We start from the raw sequence: 18,564 nt of genomic DNA on the forward strand, positions 1-18,564 counted from the left end.
GCACGTCTTGTCAGTGATTATTAGTCCTCAAACATTACACTCTCAGTTACTGCGACCCTCTGAGTTTTGATGTGTTCCATGATAGTGATATGCTCTTGGTGTATTAGAATTAATTCCAATTCAGTTATGTTATTTTAGATCATGTTATTGTGCAAATACCAGTCCAATGCCTTTCCTACACTTTAACACAGCTTTATCCCAAGAATGTATTTTTTCCTTTTGATGTGGTGTCCAGCAAATCTTTAAAATGACAAGGCATCACGTAATTATCCTGTATCACTCTCCTCTAAAATGCCTAATCATACAATTATGTGATTACCTCTGGGAGGAAGAAATTGTGTTTTTTTTTCTCTCCCCCTCAGGAGTTTGGACATGCATATTTTCATTTACACAATAGTTGGTCTCTGCACAATTACATCAACCCTGAAGTCCAGACTACTGTCAGAAGTAATGACAGTGCTCGACGTAACAAAAGGGGAGAATAGTAAGGCGAGATTATTCTGACAATGTGAACCAGATGAAATTATGTAAATTGGTGTCCTTCAATATATTACTGTATTTCAACGATCTGTTAAATGGTTTTCTGTATATGTCACTGGATATACAGTGCTATATGTCTGTATCTGTGCTAACATACTATAGACTACTGGGGGAAAAAAACCCTGTTGAATGTCGTGAGAAGGCTTTGGTGGAGCAAGAAGTGGCAGACCCTTCCTGTGCACCAGTAACCTGGTAAAGTCATCAGTTTCTTAATGGAAACCTTGTCAGCAGTGCAGAATTGATAGCCATGGTCTCTCAACCACTGACAGGCGACTCTGCAGGGTTAGAACTACATTATCTACATTGCAGACGGAGATTAAACTGGTACATCGTTTAATTTGGGCATGTTATTCCTGTGTTCTACTACTACTATGTTTGTGAACATGAACTCCTCTCATCCAAAGCCAAGAAGCAGACTGCTGTGTCCTCCAGACTGTCTCAGAAGTGCTCCTTCTGCACTGAGTGGAAGTTTTTTTTTGGAGCCACCTGATGTTTGTTTAAGCTTTTGAACCATGATATTTTTTTTTGTTCTAGTAGTGATAATACCAGTGTTGAACCACAACATTTGCCCTTATTCCTTGAAATCTAAAACAATTCTTTCCCATTAACCTCTCAGTAATACAAACTCAACTTTTCTGTTGCACAGGACCATAATGTGCTGAATGACGTTGGTTTGTTTAATGGTTAAACTATATACTTCATTAAAGGAAGATAAACACATATGCATTTTGTTTCTGTTGGATTTTTAGATTATAATTATTAAGTAGAAATAGTGCTACAGATAGGGTTTACCATATGATATTTAATGTATATTTAATACACCAGTAATTTTGCAATTCTGACACTGTGCCGCTCCAAAGTTGTGCTACCTGGTTTAAATCTTAACCTTTCTGCTTTCAGAAATCTGGTGAAGCCTGAAAACTTGGACAAATCAAATTACTGAAGCACAGTGACTGTCTTACATCACATACAGCAAAGTAGTTTTCTGTTTCTCTGTTGTTTTCCCTTTAATCTCATCCGACATACCTCCCTTTTTTTTTTACTCGGGCATCAATCGTAACAAATTTTAGTGCAATAAAAAGCAGAAAAATGAAAATGCCAATTCTTTGGAGAACATGGCGAGCAGGTTGAGACTGCTGGTATGCACTCAGTGAACCTGCACCGTCACTGTCGTCTCATCAATTGAATTACTAGAATTAATTACCACTCTCTGCCTGGGAACGCGCTGCTGGCATTTACATGCGGTGACCTATACTCCCTTCTCTGCAGTGTTTATGTAGGCGTGCGCGCGTGTGTGTGTACACACACATTTCCCCCCTGAAAATAACAGCTGCTGAGTGTGGGCAGTGATCACACACACACACACAATCGCACACGCACATTTTGCTGTACCTGCCTGTTTGCATTATCCGACAAGACAGCTCCCTGTATAATCTGCATAGTGATATCATTTTGGTAATATTGGAGGTAGCTCTGGCACCACCTGCTTGTGTGTTTAAATTGATGGTGAGGAATAGGGCCAGGTGGGCTGGGGGATGCGGGGGATGGTCTTCATAGAGTCGGAACACAGGCTTATCCAATTATGATATACATCGTTATAATTGGGGGATACATGTCATTGGGTGTAATTGCACAAACTTTTCTTGCCGTTTCTCTTGGGTGCGCACAGTAGCATGGGAACATCATCACAGTGAATCAATCACCACCTTTCTGTCCCTTGTCCTTGGACCAAAAAGTTATTCATTCTGTGGATCATTCCTTGTGTAACCAAGGACCTGCGGATGAAGGTCACAGAGAGGACCCTGTATGATTCCACCGACGACACTTCAGCGGCCGGGGTCCTCCTTTCCCTCACAGGTGCAGCCGACCCCTCCCCACCATCCTCCCACAGAGGAAATGTAGCTGCAGTGAGGTGCTGCACCCACAGATAATGACGGAACCCCAGTGAGACTTGTGTTATGGAGCCCTTAATGAAAGAGTTGTGCCCCATTGAGCCCTATAATGAATGTTCTGACATTGGAAATCCCAGGGAGGGCTGCTTAATTCCTATGAGTAGGTTCATGCAGCCAACACGTTTTAAGAAGGTACATATTGGCTGAAAGTAATAATAGACAAGATGATGTTTAGCTGTGTTTTTTATGTTTTTGTAGATGGCCATGTGTCGTTAGTTGGGTATGCGTGTACCAGCGTGGCCCCATCAGAGAGAGGTGTGCCAATGCCTTAGTCCAGCTTGTCTGATACCTGTTTAACTTTCATTCTGACTAATGCAAATGTCAGAAACACTGTAAAAAAACAAGCTGGATGCCCATTCTCCTCAGAAGCCAAGAGATGTGAAGTAGAGATTGCTGCTAAGCCTTGTGAAAGGGCCACACACAGCTCTACACACACACACTCAGTGCTGTGCAGTACTATAACTGATAAGAGCTTTTGTAGATTTTGGTAATGATGTCCCTGAATACCAAGTGAGCTGCATCTAAAGAGGCCCACAGGAATTAATAAAAACATCTACCATTTCATGGCTGCAGTGGTTTCCTGCCTTCGAGAGATCACAAAAGAGAATCACTGAATGCCCCAATTTAATTATGTATCTCGGGGTGTCTCTGCTTGCATTGCGCCTTTTGGAAATTGTGCGTCCCCATTATGGCCATGCTCCTTGTCCTTCCCCTGTGTCCCTTTTCTACTCCTTTCCTTTAATCTCTATTTAGCTTTCTCCTTCTCTCAACACACATTTCTTCACCTTTTCTCGTCTAATTTCTCTCTTTTTTTGCCTATGTAATTCTTTACCCCCCTCTCCTTTAATCCCCACGTCCTCTTTTGTATCTCTCCCTCTGCACCACCACTCTGATTCATTTCTCGTCTGCTCATTCTCTTACATGGCCAGGTGGCAGAGCAGCTGGCCTACTACGTCCATGTGACAGGGACGGTAATCACAGAGGAGACATTTGATGTGGCCGTGCAGTTTGGCACAGTGCAGGGCGAGCTCACCCGGTGCCGTGCAGGATGACCTGTTTTTCGTGCTGCCCCCTTGGTTGCCCCACGACACCTACTGGGAAAAGAGCATCAAGGACAACTACACCGCCAACATGTGCTAATACCTCGCCAGCCTCACAGGTGGGTACTTCAGTTGAAGGGAAGGAGACAATTGACCGTCAAACAACACTACACATGCAAGTAGTTCTAAAAAAAAAAAATCCTGTATGGACCGTGTGTCAGGATTACCTCTGTTCACATTAACTAACCACAGATATCCATCACCTTCATTAACATTTGCTCAGCTCATTCCTGCAGTGTGGCCCACTTGTGTGGAGCTGTGTTCTGATGTTTGCCCTGCTGGCCTGATGCAGGTTTCTACTCTCAGCTTTGATGTTGGGCTGCACATATACACTTAATTGGACAAGATATTGAGAGATACCCCTGTGATTACGGTTCATCAGTTTTAAAAAAAAACAAAAAACAGTTTAAAGCTATGAAATAAAAATGTGTTTGACTTTCCAAATTAAAATTGGAACTCAATTTAAACCCGTTCCTGGTTGGTTTCAAACCCATAATGCTAACTGAGGTTGAATCTTTCACATAATTTCCTTTTCCTTCCTTCAGTTTTTTTAGGAGATTCCATGTCTTAGCCACAACCTTCCCTAACAGCAGCACTTTTCAATCAGTTTTACCAAAGCTGCCTAAAAATTACCCTGTCATAAGTGCAGAACATTCCTGTTGAAAGAAGAGAGGGCATCACAATAAAGGTTATGGTTTTATCCTCTGACAAAATTGATCCATTGATGTGCTTCATGTGGAACAACAAACGCCTATACAATTTGGACTAGTGCTTTCATGTTGCAGCCAAAGAGATGCCCTGTGTTCGCAAAGCCAGAAAGGTAAATGCTGACAGACGAGTTGAATTGAAAGATACACAGGGGTAATCATACTGCGTACTAGTGCGTTGTGATGGTTCAATTCTCATGCTAATTATCTCAATCAGTGAACAAAATGCCACTGCTTTTCAGAGGAGCAACACACAGCGATGCACAGGCACACTATGCAAGTGCACACAGCCGCAATGGGAGTAAACAGAAACTGCGTACCCACAATTACAACCTCCTCTACCTGACAAGGCTCCATGTTTCCCGGATAATCATTCAAAGATTGGATAATCCTGACAGAAATCCTTTTCATTCCCTCTGCCCCCTGCAAAATTCTCATTTTGCAATATCATTTTCAGTCCATACACCAATAACCAAATGCATTTCCAGGATTTAAAACTAGACTCTCAAATCTGGCCTGTGGGGTAAATGTTTTTTAATGCTTTCTTGAAACTTTTTTTCTGAACTTTCCAGATTCAGTAACAATGAAGTCATAATGATCTGCTCCTTTGTGACTGCAGGTGGGAGGTTTATGCCATAAATATGCATGTAAATGGAGAACACAAGTTATATCATAGCTCCTGGGTATACAGATTTCACTCCCATGTCAGACTGAGTTTTAGCAATCATGTAAAGCACTTATTTGGCTCTGAGCAAGGCTGCACCTCAATCACCTCAATGTCTTCATCCATTCACTTCAGGCGGACGGAGGTCAACGTGGGCCCCAGAATTATTGCACGTTGGCATACACGCTGAATCACACACTGGAATACATACACGTGTCCACATACATCACAGAGTGTATGAGGAGAAAACTAAAATTAACACAAACACAGAGATGTATGTTGTGTGCTCAGCTGTCTTGCTCACCCTCTGTGCTGCTGAGCCGCCTCATTATTTCTCTGTTTTCCTCTCGCCGGTTTCCTGTCCTTGTCGTATTTAACTCCTCTTTTTAAAGGCTAATGGAGAGCTGCATGTTGCTGCTATTGGGTATGAAAGTACCTCTTTGATGACGCCAAGCTATCTCCTTCATGCTGATTCTAACGGTTCCCTCAGTAATAGCTCTGCTGTGCTCTTACCAACATGCTGGTCTTCAAAGTCCCTTATTATTCATTATGGCCTTGCTCAGTATTCCCTCTGTTTTCATTCTCATACCTGTTCTTCCATTTAGACAAACAGTTTTATTCATGTACCTATATGATATTTTTTCACCTCATGCACCTTTTTTTTTTTCAATCCCAAGTGCTGCATATGTGAGGCTCTTCGGAGGGAAGTTTTTTTTTTTTTGGCTTTCTCTTGTCCATTGCTAAAGTCGTAAACACTTTTGATTGAAATCCATTTGATCTCAGTGCAAAGAGCTAGTTGCATTTTTCATTCCATTCCAAGGAAAGCACTACTGTTTCCTTGCTTTGTAGAAAAAGAAAACCTTAAAGTGTGCCACTCTCTCGATACTCCTCACTCTTTTATGCAGTTCCTATTCTTGCACTTTGTAGGCATAAAAAACCTCAGAGAGCAGTGCTCTCTTGAGATGATGTATACGACTTCCCTGCATCTGCTGTATTTTTGAAGGAACACAAATTTATATTATTTTTTTCTGCATCTTGCACGAAAGTGTAATCCAGTAAAAACCCTCGGTGTGGCTTTGTGATATGTAATGTCTTATGTAATGTTGTTTTTGAACAGATAATTTGTTTAAGAATATGGCCGGTGTATGGCTGTACATCCTAAATATGAGGCCAACAGGGAGTAGCCAGTACAGAGGATGGAGAGCAAGCCAAAAGTCTGTGTGTGTGTGTGTGTGTGTGTGTGTGTGTGCGCATGTCTTTATATAGTTGAGAGCAACAATTTTGGCTCTACACCATCGTTGTGAGGACACTTTGACGTTGTGAGGACATTTTTTTCGCCATTGCTCACGGCTAGGTTAGGGTGTGGGTTAGGTTAGGCATTTAGTTGTGATGGTTAAGGTTAGGGAAAGAGGCTGGGGAATGCATTATGTCAATGGGGGTCCTCAAAATTATAGAGAGACGTGTGTGTGTGTGTGTGTGTGTGTGTGTGTGTGTGTGTGTGTGTGTGTGTGTGTGTGTGTGTGTGTGTGTGTGTGTGTGTGTGTGTGTGTGTGTGTGTGTGTGCGTGTGTGTGCGTGTGCGTGTGTGTGCGTGTGCGTCTCTGGGGATGCTGCCTAAAAGGTCACACAGACTTTTTTCTTTTGATCTGTGATTCTCTGTTCAAACCACCATTGAAGCCTCTGTACTGTATGTGCTTCCCGACGCCAACTCTTGAGAGTTTTTATTTAATGAGGCACTGGGCTCGCAACCTCTCACCTTCACCTGTCCACATTCTTTATCCCTTCCATTTCTAAACAACCTCCTCCAATCCATGCTTTTATTTTAACCTTCTTTTGTGTCCTGTTTCCAATATCATTTCCGGATTTTTTTCAAAGCTCCCTTTGTCCTACCTTGTTTTTCCTTTTTTTCATCCTCCCTTTCCTCCATCACTTCAGACCAAAGAGCTTCTGAATTGCCCAGAAAACGATGGGATTGAAGGATGCAGGCTGCAGGCGTCCTACAAGAGATAGCCTTCTGGAGAAGCCGCTGTGACAATCTGTTGGGCACATCAGGTAGCAGCTGGAAAAGCCAGAGGTGAAGCAGATGGAGAGAATCATACACATCTCAAAGTTTCTTTTTTTGGAGATGCAGGTACAGAAAGTCTGCAGAAACCATGAATAATGTAACAATGTCTTTAAAAGGTCTATAGCGCAGTCTGGAGTTTTAATGCTGTTTTTCAAAGGTAAAGCAAACATTTTCACTATACACATTTTTTCTTTAGAAATGCATTTGTGAATTTTATTCTTGCTGTCATTGAATTCAATCTACTGTTACATGCAGAAACATGTGAATTTACTGCAGTCATACGTGTGGTGTGTTTTTGTAGGTTACTGTTAAGACCATCTCCCATATATTGTATGACTTTGTAAAACTCATTTCAGAGTAGTGCAGTGTGACAGAGCATCTAGCTTAGAGCACTGGCTGGTATAGAGCCACCATGGAGGTACAGTATGATTAATAATGGGCAAACAGAGCTCAGACTTGGCTTGGCCAGCTTAACAATCCATTTAACATTGTAGAACCAACTCTGCCCAACAGAACCTACTTGTGTGAAATGTAGGCACTCCATGACTGATGACATTGGCTAATGCTCAAACCACACAGTCACCTTGCTGTTTACAAAAGAATGAAGCCAGTTTACGAGTCTTTTGAATGTATTTAGTTGGAAAACGCTGAAGGATGTTGGCTAAAGTCTCAGTATGATTGCCGTTCGGGAGCCAAAGCGGGTTGTGGGGCAGGATCACACGACCGCAACCTGTCACACTATCTCCTGACTTGACGTTTGCATTTATCACCAGAAGTGCAGCAAGTAAATATCTGTAGCTTAGTGTACAGCCTGTATCTGTATGCAACTGACAATGATGATTGTTTCAGATGCTATACCTCACTGTTAACTTTTACCCACAGATGCATAGGTCAACACTCTGCTTTTAATGCTTTTCTGTGTGTTTATATTTTATTCCCAGAATTGCTGTTGGCAAGCACAGTCGGAAATGTCCTTCCCATCTATGTTGGAACTGTGACACACTGCTGCTGCATCAGGCTCATTCGCAGCATTTGGATCAACCCCTGCCACACTACAACAGTGATAGTTGGTCTCTTCTGCAAGGTACCTACACTTACTGGATTTTAGCTTGATGTTTTTTGTTCTCCCTTGTTCAGTTTCTTTACTCCCTTTACTCACAGATTTCCATAGCTACAAACTACAGCCTTGGACAACAATCCAGTATTAACATTTCAAGCATCTCTATTGTTGCCCGTTAAATCATGTGCAATTGCAAGGTCATTTTCACAAGCAATCATTTTATTCTGTAGTTAAGTCAGTGGAGCAACATTAACGGATACATTCAGACACCTTTTTCTGTCAGTGTCCTTTCATTGGTCGATCAGCTCTCCGATTGGATTCGTTTTTTTTGTCTTGCTCTGATAAAGCATTGTCGCCAGTGAAGCCCACTCCCACTCAGCGAGGGTGATCAGACACCAGAGTTACAATTCCCTGAGACTTGAATGCACCGAAGAAAAGGCCCCATCGCTGTTTTCGTTACCGCAACTCTTTTCATTTCAATTGACAGCACCGTAGACGAAGGGAAAAAATGTTTAACCTCAAATAATTAATTTTGAACCCTCATTGTTACAATCGTTTGCTGCCCTGTCATTTGACTTTACTTTTTCCTCTTAGTCTTTTATGTTTGCTTCCATTTCTTCCTCATCTTCCTCCCCTCTGCCCCGTCTCTCTCTCTCTCTCTCTCTCTCTCTCTCTCTCTGATAATACATCAAGGTGCAGTGGCTCAAATGAAACATTAGGTGTAATTATTTTTCTGGCTGCAATGATCTGACAGACCAAGCATAGACTGACGCCATTAAACATTTTGTACTACTAAATGCACATCTTTTTAAAAATGACAGTGATAAGGACCCTATTTATAGTTCTGCCACCATGGATTTCATAACAAGCCGAGTTAGTTGGGTTGAAGTTTGATAAAAGAGCAAGTATACGTCTGGTTACGTTTTCATGATCTGACTTGTTTTCACACTTTTCAATGCAGTCCAGTGTCATCACAAAAAAAGCTTTTCTGTGCCACCTGGGTCCTTTTACTCACTTATTTATTATTTTTGATACCTGAGTTGGAGGAAAACCATTTTACAGCCATTGAGGTGCCTTGCTCAGGCTGTGCTGCCGGATAAAGGCATTGTGTGTGTGTGTGTGTGTGTGTGTGTGTGTGTGTGTGTGTGTGTGTGTGTGTGTGTGTGTGTGTGTGTGTGTGTGTGTGTGTGTGTGTGTGTGTGTGTGTGTGTGTGTGAGAGAGATAGAAAACATGTATGTATCTTGGCCTGCGTGTGTTTTTTTCAGCAACCTGCTCCCTCTGCAGCGTTGCATGTTACCACTGACCGTGGAGGAAGTTGGACACCTGTGGCTCTTGATATTTTATGCAGCTTAAATGACTACAGCCTTTTACTGCAGCGCTGCTGACTTGATGCTTTCCATCTCTTCTCATGGTTGGGAGGCTTACTTCTTCCTCCAGTTGTACAAAATAACGTAGATGGAAAATGTCTTGTTTATTTTCTGCAAAAAAAAAAGGGATCCCGCCAGGCTACAGTGGCCCCTCTTTCTTTTCTGGAGCGAAACCAGATCACTGATGTGGTTTCCATTTGTGTCTGATGTTTGTTGGCTAATAATTTCTAATCAGAGTCCATTTATATCATGCTAGCATGTGCGGTTGTGTGCCTCCTTTCATGTGTGCATTATGTGTAATCCATGCACTTAGTGTGTCCAGTTCTGTGTTCTGTGTGCGTTCTGCATTGTATTCCAAGTTTGTATGTGTGTGACTTGCCACTGCCCCCTCTCTTCCCTGCAGGGCCTCAACCAGTTTCTTCATTTGTTGCAGCTTTGTGTTTCTTTTCTTTTTTCCCTCTCCTCCTCTCTTTTTGCACTGGGGAACACAATGTCTGGTTTAATATCATTTTCCAATCACTGAAGGCTGCAGGGCAAGGACTTTTGACTGGGCTGCTTCGTTCCAGCTAATACCAAAGAGAGGGGAGAGAAAATAATAACGCTAGTGGTTGATAATAGCTGCAGCGATCATTCTGCAGTCATTTGCCTCTGGTGCTCTCTGTGGCTACAGCTTATGTTGTCTTTGTTTTGTTACTGCCCGCTACAAGGAGCTGCACCACTATTACAAGCTGTCCGCTGCTCTTCATCTCTTCCATGTCCATCTGAGATATATTCAACTCCATCTGGTTGTTATTACAAAGGGACAAACAAAAAAGTGAGATGTTCTGTTAGAAGAGAAAAATCCGTTGGATATGTACTTTTTAAAGGAAAGACTGGCTGTCGTAATGCACGTCTTTTTAAAGAGGTCCAGATTCATAGGAAACTGATTATACAAGAGCTTAGGGAAAAATCTCTGGAGAGTTAAGATTCAGGGACATATGTTGTCTTCATCTTTACCCTCCTCCATTTCCTACTTCTTCTCTGAGAGAGAGGGAGGGAGTCAGAGTGAGGAAAAAAAGAAGAGAGGGAGGGGGGGAAAAAATCATTATTAACTCATAAGCTGGTTAATGCTGTAGCACTCTCAACCTTCAGCTCAAATGAGAATTTCCGTCATTTACATATCAATTTAATTTCCTGTGTTTCCCTCTCCTCTCTCCCCCTCCTTCATTAAAAGCAGCATTTGCTTGCCACTGCAATCAGCCTGCACAACACATTTTCCTTGGCAGCGCACACACTCATACGCATCCTGCACACACGCAGACACACACAAAAAAAAAACACACTGGCACACGTGAAAAACAGTGATGTTTTGACGCCGGCAAATCCAGAGATGTGCACATTTACATGCATTTTGTAAATGTATCTTGTCACACACACACACACACACACACACACACACACACACACACACACACACACACACACACACACAGAGTGTGTTTGAGCCCAGGCAGGCAGGCAGACAGAGCAGCTCCGTGGCCTGCTGTAGCTCTGTCAGGATTAAACCAGTGATCAGAGAAATGAAAGGGAAGTTGTCATTCCTCGTAGGCCTCTATACACATCATCCTGAACAATTACACCCTGTCCTTCCTTTGCCTCGCTTCCTCCCATCTTATAACCTCCTACCTGTCTCTCTGTCTGTGTGTGTGTGTGTGTGTGTGTGTGTGTGTGTGTGTGTGTGTGTGTGTGTGTGTGTGTGTGTGTGTGTGTGTGTGTGTGTGTGTGTGTGTGTGTGTGTGTGTGTGTGTGTGTGTGTGTGTGTGTGTGTGTGTGTGTGTGTGTTACAGAGGGCATGCTTGACTGACACCCAGCACATCAAATAGGAGCTTTTATGAAATGTGTGCCTGCTTGAATTACACTCACTTTAAGCCTCTTTTTTTTTACCATGTAGTATAAAGCCATACCTGTATTGGTGTGTGCGTATGTGCGTGCGTACAAGTGCCCACATGAGCATGCATGTGTGAGCGTCCCCTTCTGAATTGATACAGATGTGCCTAGCACTGCCCGGCCCACATCTGGCAGTTAGACTGAACCTGCAGGGGATATATGCAACTAACTACTTCAATCTGGGGCTTTAAGCTTATGAATGTGATCAGATATTCGGTTCAAGCAAAGTGTTACACAGCAAGGTCTCAAGTGTAAAGTAAGTTTAAGGTCTGTCACTTTAAGTCAATGCCATATGTGACCTTAGGTGTGAAAGTCAAGAGGTACCAGATCCAAGTTGTCATAGAATGATCCTTTCATTTTTTTTAATAGAATTTCCATTTCCAAGTCTTGATTCAACATATGACTGAGAAAGGCTTAAGAGTTACATTTTTTATCTTAGTTTGTTGCAGAGTTATACCTGTCTTTTTATTTAATTTTTGTGTTTTTCCATCGTAGTTAGTTTTTATTTTTTTAATTGGATATACTGAAGTTTTAGCATACTTTTTAATTGGACAGTTCAACTGTTATATAATTTGTGGCCAGTGAAACCAATAGTGCCCTTTAAGGCTTCTGTGCTGACAATTATTTCAGGTTGTCTTGTGAACGTGTTAACTTAGGAACGCCTTGAGGAAGTTTGTTCAAATTTGGATCAAACGTTCATTTGGACTCAAGTATAACCTGATTAGAATTTGGTGGTTAAAGGTCAAGGTCACTGTGACCTCACAAAAACAATTTTTTGTCCATAACTCAAGATTCCATATGCTAAACATGAGAAAAAAAATACACAGAATACCCCCTTTTAAGATTTCACTACATATACTATAAGTCTGAACAGTCAGATATAAACTGTAACTTGACTGGTTGGTAAAGGCAAACAAATGTGATGTGATAATTCTGGTTTATATTAAATCTAACAGACAGAAGCCGCTCTTTGACATTCGTGTTTTTTTTTGGTTGAGAGGAGTTTTTGAAAACTCTTTCTTACCTTCTCCATACACATAAGTCTTGGTGGAAATTATTAATAATAACTAACAGTGGTACACAGCAGATAATTTAAGTTTGAATATATCTATGTTTGTATGTTTTCCTAAAAGTTAATAATTAATTTTGCTTTTGGTTTTGCTGTCCTTTTGTTGTTTGTGTATTTGTTTTAGTCAGTTTAGCCAACCTTTAGAACTCTAATCACTCGCTGGGTGAACTTTACCAGACCCAGACACAGAATTCACACTGAGCCGGTCCACTCTAACCAGTTTAATATTTCTCTCTTCAGCTGAACATTATAAAAACCAAACGTGTGCTCTGGAGCGAGTAATGAATAAGCTAATACCTTGGTTTTGCTTGCTGTTTGTCTCCTTCTGTGGCTAATGACTTTGTACTGTAAGACTACTTCGTATCCAGGGTTTTGTATAGCAGTGACTTGTTATTATAGCTCAGCACTTGAGCGTGTAATAAATGTAAATCTCAGTGTCTGTAACTTGGTCCCCCGAAGCTCATTATTTGTGACAAGTGTGTGAGACAGTGTTTGCTTTCTGCTGTGTTGCAGATGAGTAATGAGATCATTCGCCACTGCTCCCAAAGCATCTCTCTGGACAAGATCTTTAAGGGCTACGTGATCTTTGGCAAACAAAGCCCCAGCCAGCGACCGCCAGAAATGCAGCCGCACTCGCAGATTTACAAGTAAGAAAAATATCACCATTATTGGGTTTTAACAGACTGTGGATTTTTGGGGCTGTAAAATGTTAAATTTAATCATGTTAATTTAAAGCCATATCGAGCATTTCAGTATTAAAGTAATTAGAGTTCTTAATTTTTCACAGTGTTATGCGGATAAATTTGATTTAATTTAATTTTCACACAACTGTAAAATTTGATAGATGCTTGAAGCTGCGTTGCCAAGTAAGCCAATTGTAAATCAATGGAAGTGGCTGTAGTGTGGATGTATTTTCTCATGTTTTAGTGTAGTTTATTAGGCTGGAAACACAATAGTCTTTTACAACCCCAATCAACTCAGAACATCACATTTTATGACTGTCCTTTGCAAATTACAGTGGTAGACAAACTAGATAAGTACACAATCACTTTCAAATTGTCCATTTTCACCCAATTAACATCTATAACGTTTTTGACACAAGTATGAAGGCTTCGACAGGTCTGACCCCACTCATCAGGAGCATGCACACTATCCTGAATAGTCTTTATTAAGAAATAAATCTTTTTCAGGCTCAGAAATGTCCGAAATTCTATAAGAGCAAGTTGTTTTTTTTCCAGCTGTCTTCACAGAGGGCACATTTTAGAATGATAAAAAAGTGGAGGGGTTCTGTAAAGACATAAACCTTGATGACTTGTTTATGGGCTACTACATTCGTATAACATGTATCTGTTCATTAGACGGACTACGACACTTCAGAAACCCCTTTACAAAACAGTTTGGGAGGTGGATTTGGCCCTAAGGCTCTTTTGGGAGGGAAGGGGGGTCGTATTTGAATCAAAAGTCAGTCTTAATGTGTCCTGACTATCCTTTACCATGTTCAGTGCAGACCTGTATTGACTCTATAATCCAAAAAACCATAATAGCCAAATTCAGGTTGCAGTGGGATATGTGTGTGTTCCCAGCTGCACTGCATTTACTGTTAACTTTAACACGCACATCCAGTCCACAAAGCTTAGATGAGCTCAGGCAGGGCAGGCTAACCTTTTTTGTTCGGTTGAATTGTTACCTCAATACATTCATCAGCTGTGTTTGTTCCTGAATAATTAGATTTTGCTCTGTTTTTTTGTGTTGGTTTGGAAGCAATCAGATTGTCCATGAGATCAGTTTACCATCAGAACACGAGGTGCCACAGGGAGTAAACCTGTGTGTTGGATTAGCCAGCTTCAACTAATTATCTAGAACAAATTCTGTCATTTACAACATGAGACACAATTGTATTTTTCTCATTTGAATAGAATACTTTCCTGCCTGCAAATGAAAGACGAAGGGTTAAGTGGAAGTATCGAGTAGGAGTAGAATTCTGTTAAGAGTGGAGACCGAAGTGGTCTCATCCAAGATACTTTTTATCTATCGGGTCTGGTCTTTAATGTGCATTTAGAAATAAGGAGAAATGCTGCAGCCAGAATAACTATTGACTGAATCTCTTCTTTAATCATCAGATGTAAACACAGAACCGTGATTACTCGTTTCACTTTCGAAATAAATCACTTCTGTGGAAAATGTGAAAGAGGCAGATATCGCAGCACTTCCTGTGCTGTTGATGCTCCTGCTAATGATGATTCTACTCACTAAACGCAAACAGCGGCAAACTGTTGTGTAAAGTGATAAAAGATGCAAACGCCTGCTCACTTCAAAGGTGTGCGGCATTGCATGCAGTGACGGCAGATCACTGCAAACATCTGCTTTTCCTGTCAGCTAGTTACTTTCCTCACTCTGTGTTTGTATGAATTTACACAGTCTCAGGCTGGTTTAGAACAAACTGTACGCCCAAATGTAACAACTTGGATTATTCCCTGCAAAAGACGAACACAGGCGTCACACAGACAACTGTATATTTTAATTGGGTCAGTGGGAGGGAGGAGAAAAAAAAACTATGCCTCAAGTTGTTTGTTTCTTTCAGTTGTCAGTTAATCAGTGGGTCAGTGGGTTTCTTAACTGCAGATTTTCACTTCATTACTATGATTGCCCTAAGAGAGAGTCTGAAGGGCTGCCAGTGTTGCTGGAACATACACACGCACACACACATAAACACATGCACACACATTCCAGACTCTCCAATATCCCTTCGGGCCTCTCGCTGTCTGCACGGGCAATCGACCTCGTCCAACCAATTAAAGACAGCGCTTAGTTCCTGATCGATGGCTGAGGTTGGGGTGGGGCAGGATGAGGACAGCAGGAGAGGAGGGGTGCTATTCAGGAAGATCCGCTCCAAGACACAATGGGAGTATTTTTTATTCGGTGTCTATATCTAAAGCTCCCCACCCTAAAGTTATCACAAGGTTTCCGAGTCGGTGAACTCTACTGATGGTTAGTTGAAACATGCTGCAATGCATTACTGACCCAGGAGTCATCCCGCAGTTTATTTTGTAGTCGCATGCAGAGGAATTCAGAGAGTAGATCATCTTTTATCACTGTTGTTGCTTCACAGTTTGTATGAAGGAATTCCTGGTAGATGCTGTATGTAATTATGCGCAGGAGAGATACTTAAGTTTGAAAGAAGGAGAGAGAGAGTGATCATTTTAAATAAACAGTCAAAACCTAAATTATTTTCTACTGCATCAGTTTTCTTTATTGATGGAATTTCCAGGGGACCTTGAACTCAAAAAGGCTCGTGGAGAGAGATAGCCACCTTTTGAAAAATAAATGAATAGCATTCCCTGCTATCTCCAGTCAGGCCTTCCTTCATCAGTGGCTGGTGAAGGAGAGAGGGTGTTAAGTAAAGAGACGCTGATCTGTTTCCCTCTCCCTCAGATATCACACCAGTGAGCCTGTCACCCACAGCCAATATCACAGTCAGTCCACACACTGGGTTCAGTCACAGGGCAGGGAGAGAAAGCAAGAGGGAGGGAGGATGAAGAAGAGGAAGGGAGAAGTCAACAGGGATAAGAATGTGCGACTGTAGCGGGTCCTGGCGGCTCAGAGCAATAGGGCACATGGCATGTGCTCACAATGTGTGTTTACGCACCTTCCCCCAGCTTCCCTGACTCTCCTCCTGTGTATAACCTAGTAAATACATAGAAAATAAATAAATAGACAAGTCGTCCGTGCCACATTGCCGACAGAGAGGAGAAGGGAGTTAAAAAATGAAAAGAAATGAATGGGAGAAGAGAATCAGGAGAAATGCAATTGTGTTGAAGTGATGAGAGGACTAGTGGAGCAGTGTTGGATATGCTATTGAAGATGGCATCAAAGGGAGGCAGTATGAATAAGAAAAAGATTACTTTTGTATGAGAACAAACCTCACTAGCTCTGATTCCGGAGAACCCGCGCAAATTCGCTCTCTGTGAAAAGCACGATCGAGGGAAAATGTTGAAGTGCTGTGAAATGCAATGTCAACACAACAATACTGACAGCTTGGAAAACTCATTTATTAGTCCCCCAAGGATTCCGCTATCTCCGAATTTGTCACAGAATTAGGTATCAGCCGGGGAATTTGGCCTCCTCTGTGGCAAATGGAATAAGCTGCAGAATAAAGTCAAGAATTGAAAGTCTACTGGTAAATTGTCACCAGCACCACGGTAGCCAGCCTGTAGCTTTTGTGTCCTCCTCACCTCCCTGCTCCTAAGGCGCAGCTCCGACTCACACAAACATCGTTTTTCACATGTTGCCAAGGTGATAAATTGGTCACTCCCACACAGAATATAGTGCATTAAAGAGATTCTAGCACATATTGACATAGCAGCCTGTCTGAATGTCTGACATTTTAGCTCACTTTAGTCAGTTGTCATTATGCTACAAAGCAGTTAAGGAATCCTTGTGTGCAATCACAGATACAATACTGAATAACCTGGGTAATGGACACTAATGTATTTATTATGACCATCAAGGGATGTTGACAATCAGGAGCTGGCGATTCTTCTCCAGACGTGTTCCTGATGTGCAGGCTGTTGGACAATAGCTTTCAGCCTCATCACACAACACCTTGCCTTCATAAGGTAATAAACCAGGTGTTGAGCCCTCCATCTGGCTCAAGCTGATTCCTCTGTTCATGTCCTCTTCTCTGTCTCTATTTCCTTTTGCTTCCTTGGCCTTCTCCCCCTCCCTCTCGGCTCGTTTCCCTTCACCTTCCTCCCCGCACGCCCCTGCTCTCCGTCTCTCACTCAACAGCCAATTTAGCAGCTCAAGGAGACACAGGAGTGTAAAACACATTCACAGATCGATCAAAGTTGAGACTTCTCTGCGGATCCTTCTATGAATCACAGTTAGCGGCCTCTGCTCTCTATAACCTCCTCTTTACTGTTAGAACATATCTTTTTATACAAGGCCGTACAGAATGTGTGCCTACGGCAACACTCCATATACTTTATATTTTGTTTATATAACCATCAGGTGTTGATGTGGTTTGTCTCTGTGCACTGTGTATGTGTGTGTGGTTGTGAATGTGGGGTACTAGATCTATCTTGTATGTGCATGTAAGGGCTGTAAGAGCATGGCGTGGTGACACATGATGAATGTGAGGTTGGCCGCAGCGTGCCCTCCCTCCTCTCTGTCCTCTCGCCAGCCTCTCTGTTTCCCCCTCGCCCTCTGGCTCTTCCTCCCTTCATCACTGTCCCTCTCGTTTTCAACGTGCGTCATTCCCCTCCTTCCGTCTTTTCCTTTTCATTTCCAAGCACCCTGCCATTCACTGTGGGCTTGTTGCGTGAGCATCCAGGCAAGACCAAGCACGCAAATACAGTCATGCACACACACCTCTCTGTCTTTATTTAATCATTGGCTCTATTACAGGGGATATTTTCCCAGACAATGCCTCTGAAGGCGGTAAGCCAGGCAGGCCCAATGAGGGGGGCAGATCTCTCTATCCCTCATCACATGGAAGCCAGAGTACTGGCACTCCCACTGACTGAGATGAATGAATTTAATATATCTCCCTTTTGAAGCACAGATGACCTCGCGATACGGCGTTCTGTCTCTATATCACAGGAGGCCTTTATTTTTCTCGCTCTGCCCGTGAAATCTGGAAATACACGAGAAGACATCTGAAGGATTTCTGACAGAGACTAATTTGTTTTGTGGCCTGACGTGACTTATCTGTATCTTTGTCCACATAGAGGCAGGCACATTTTTTCCCGCCCCAACCCTTTTATGATGGTGAGATAGCGTTTATCACGGGAGTTTGTGTTTGTGTGCAACCTCAACTATTTACAGCGGACGAGAAAAGCTGTGCTTTTGTGCCTGTGAGAAATCTTTTATTAAAGTCTGTTAAATGGCCGCGGCAGCTTAAGGTGTGATAATGTAGAGTGATGGGAGGGATGAATTGTTTCTTAGTGTAAAGCAATATTTTTGAAGGGGAAATTATGATTTCACCCACTGCTCAAAGGTCAGCCAGCTGCTGTGATGCCTTTGGAGTAGGTCAATAAGTGGCCAAAACTCCCTCAGTGCAGCTTTAATCCTGCACCCTTGACTCATTCTAAGGTCTGTCTCCTTTCCTTTGCC

At 42.2% G+C, this 18,564-nt stretch overlaps 1 long non-coding RNA gene across 2 annotated transcripts in view; it reads left to right on the top strand.

Annotated features, from left to right (window-relative positions):
• LOC124849821 overlaps nucleotides 1-18,564 on the top strand; it is a 137,671-nt gene that overhangs the window by 3,640 nt on the left and 115,467 nt on the right. For both annotated transcript variants that reach the window (XR_007030395.1, XR_007030396.1), the window contains exons 3-7: nucleotides 3,422-3,651; nucleotides 6,898-7,036; nucleotides 7,969-8,111; nucleotides 12,964-13,097; nucleotides 16,959-17,066. This is a non-coding gene — a long non-coding RNA (uncharacterized LOC124849821). The remainder of the gene's footprint in view (nucleotides 1-3,421; nucleotides 3,652-6,897; nucleotides 7,037-7,968; nucleotides 8,112-12,963; nucleotides 13,098-16,958; nucleotides 17,067-18,564) is intronic.

The sequence above is a fragment of the Scophthalmus maximus genome, chromosome 2 (assembly GCF_022379125.1).
Source record: "Scophthalmus maximus strain ysfricsl-2021 chromosome 2, ASM2237912v1, whole genome shotgun sequence".
Lineage (NCBI taxonomy): Eukaryota > Metazoa > Chordata > Actinopteri > Pleuronectiformes > Scophthalmidae > Scophthalmus > Scophthalmus maximus.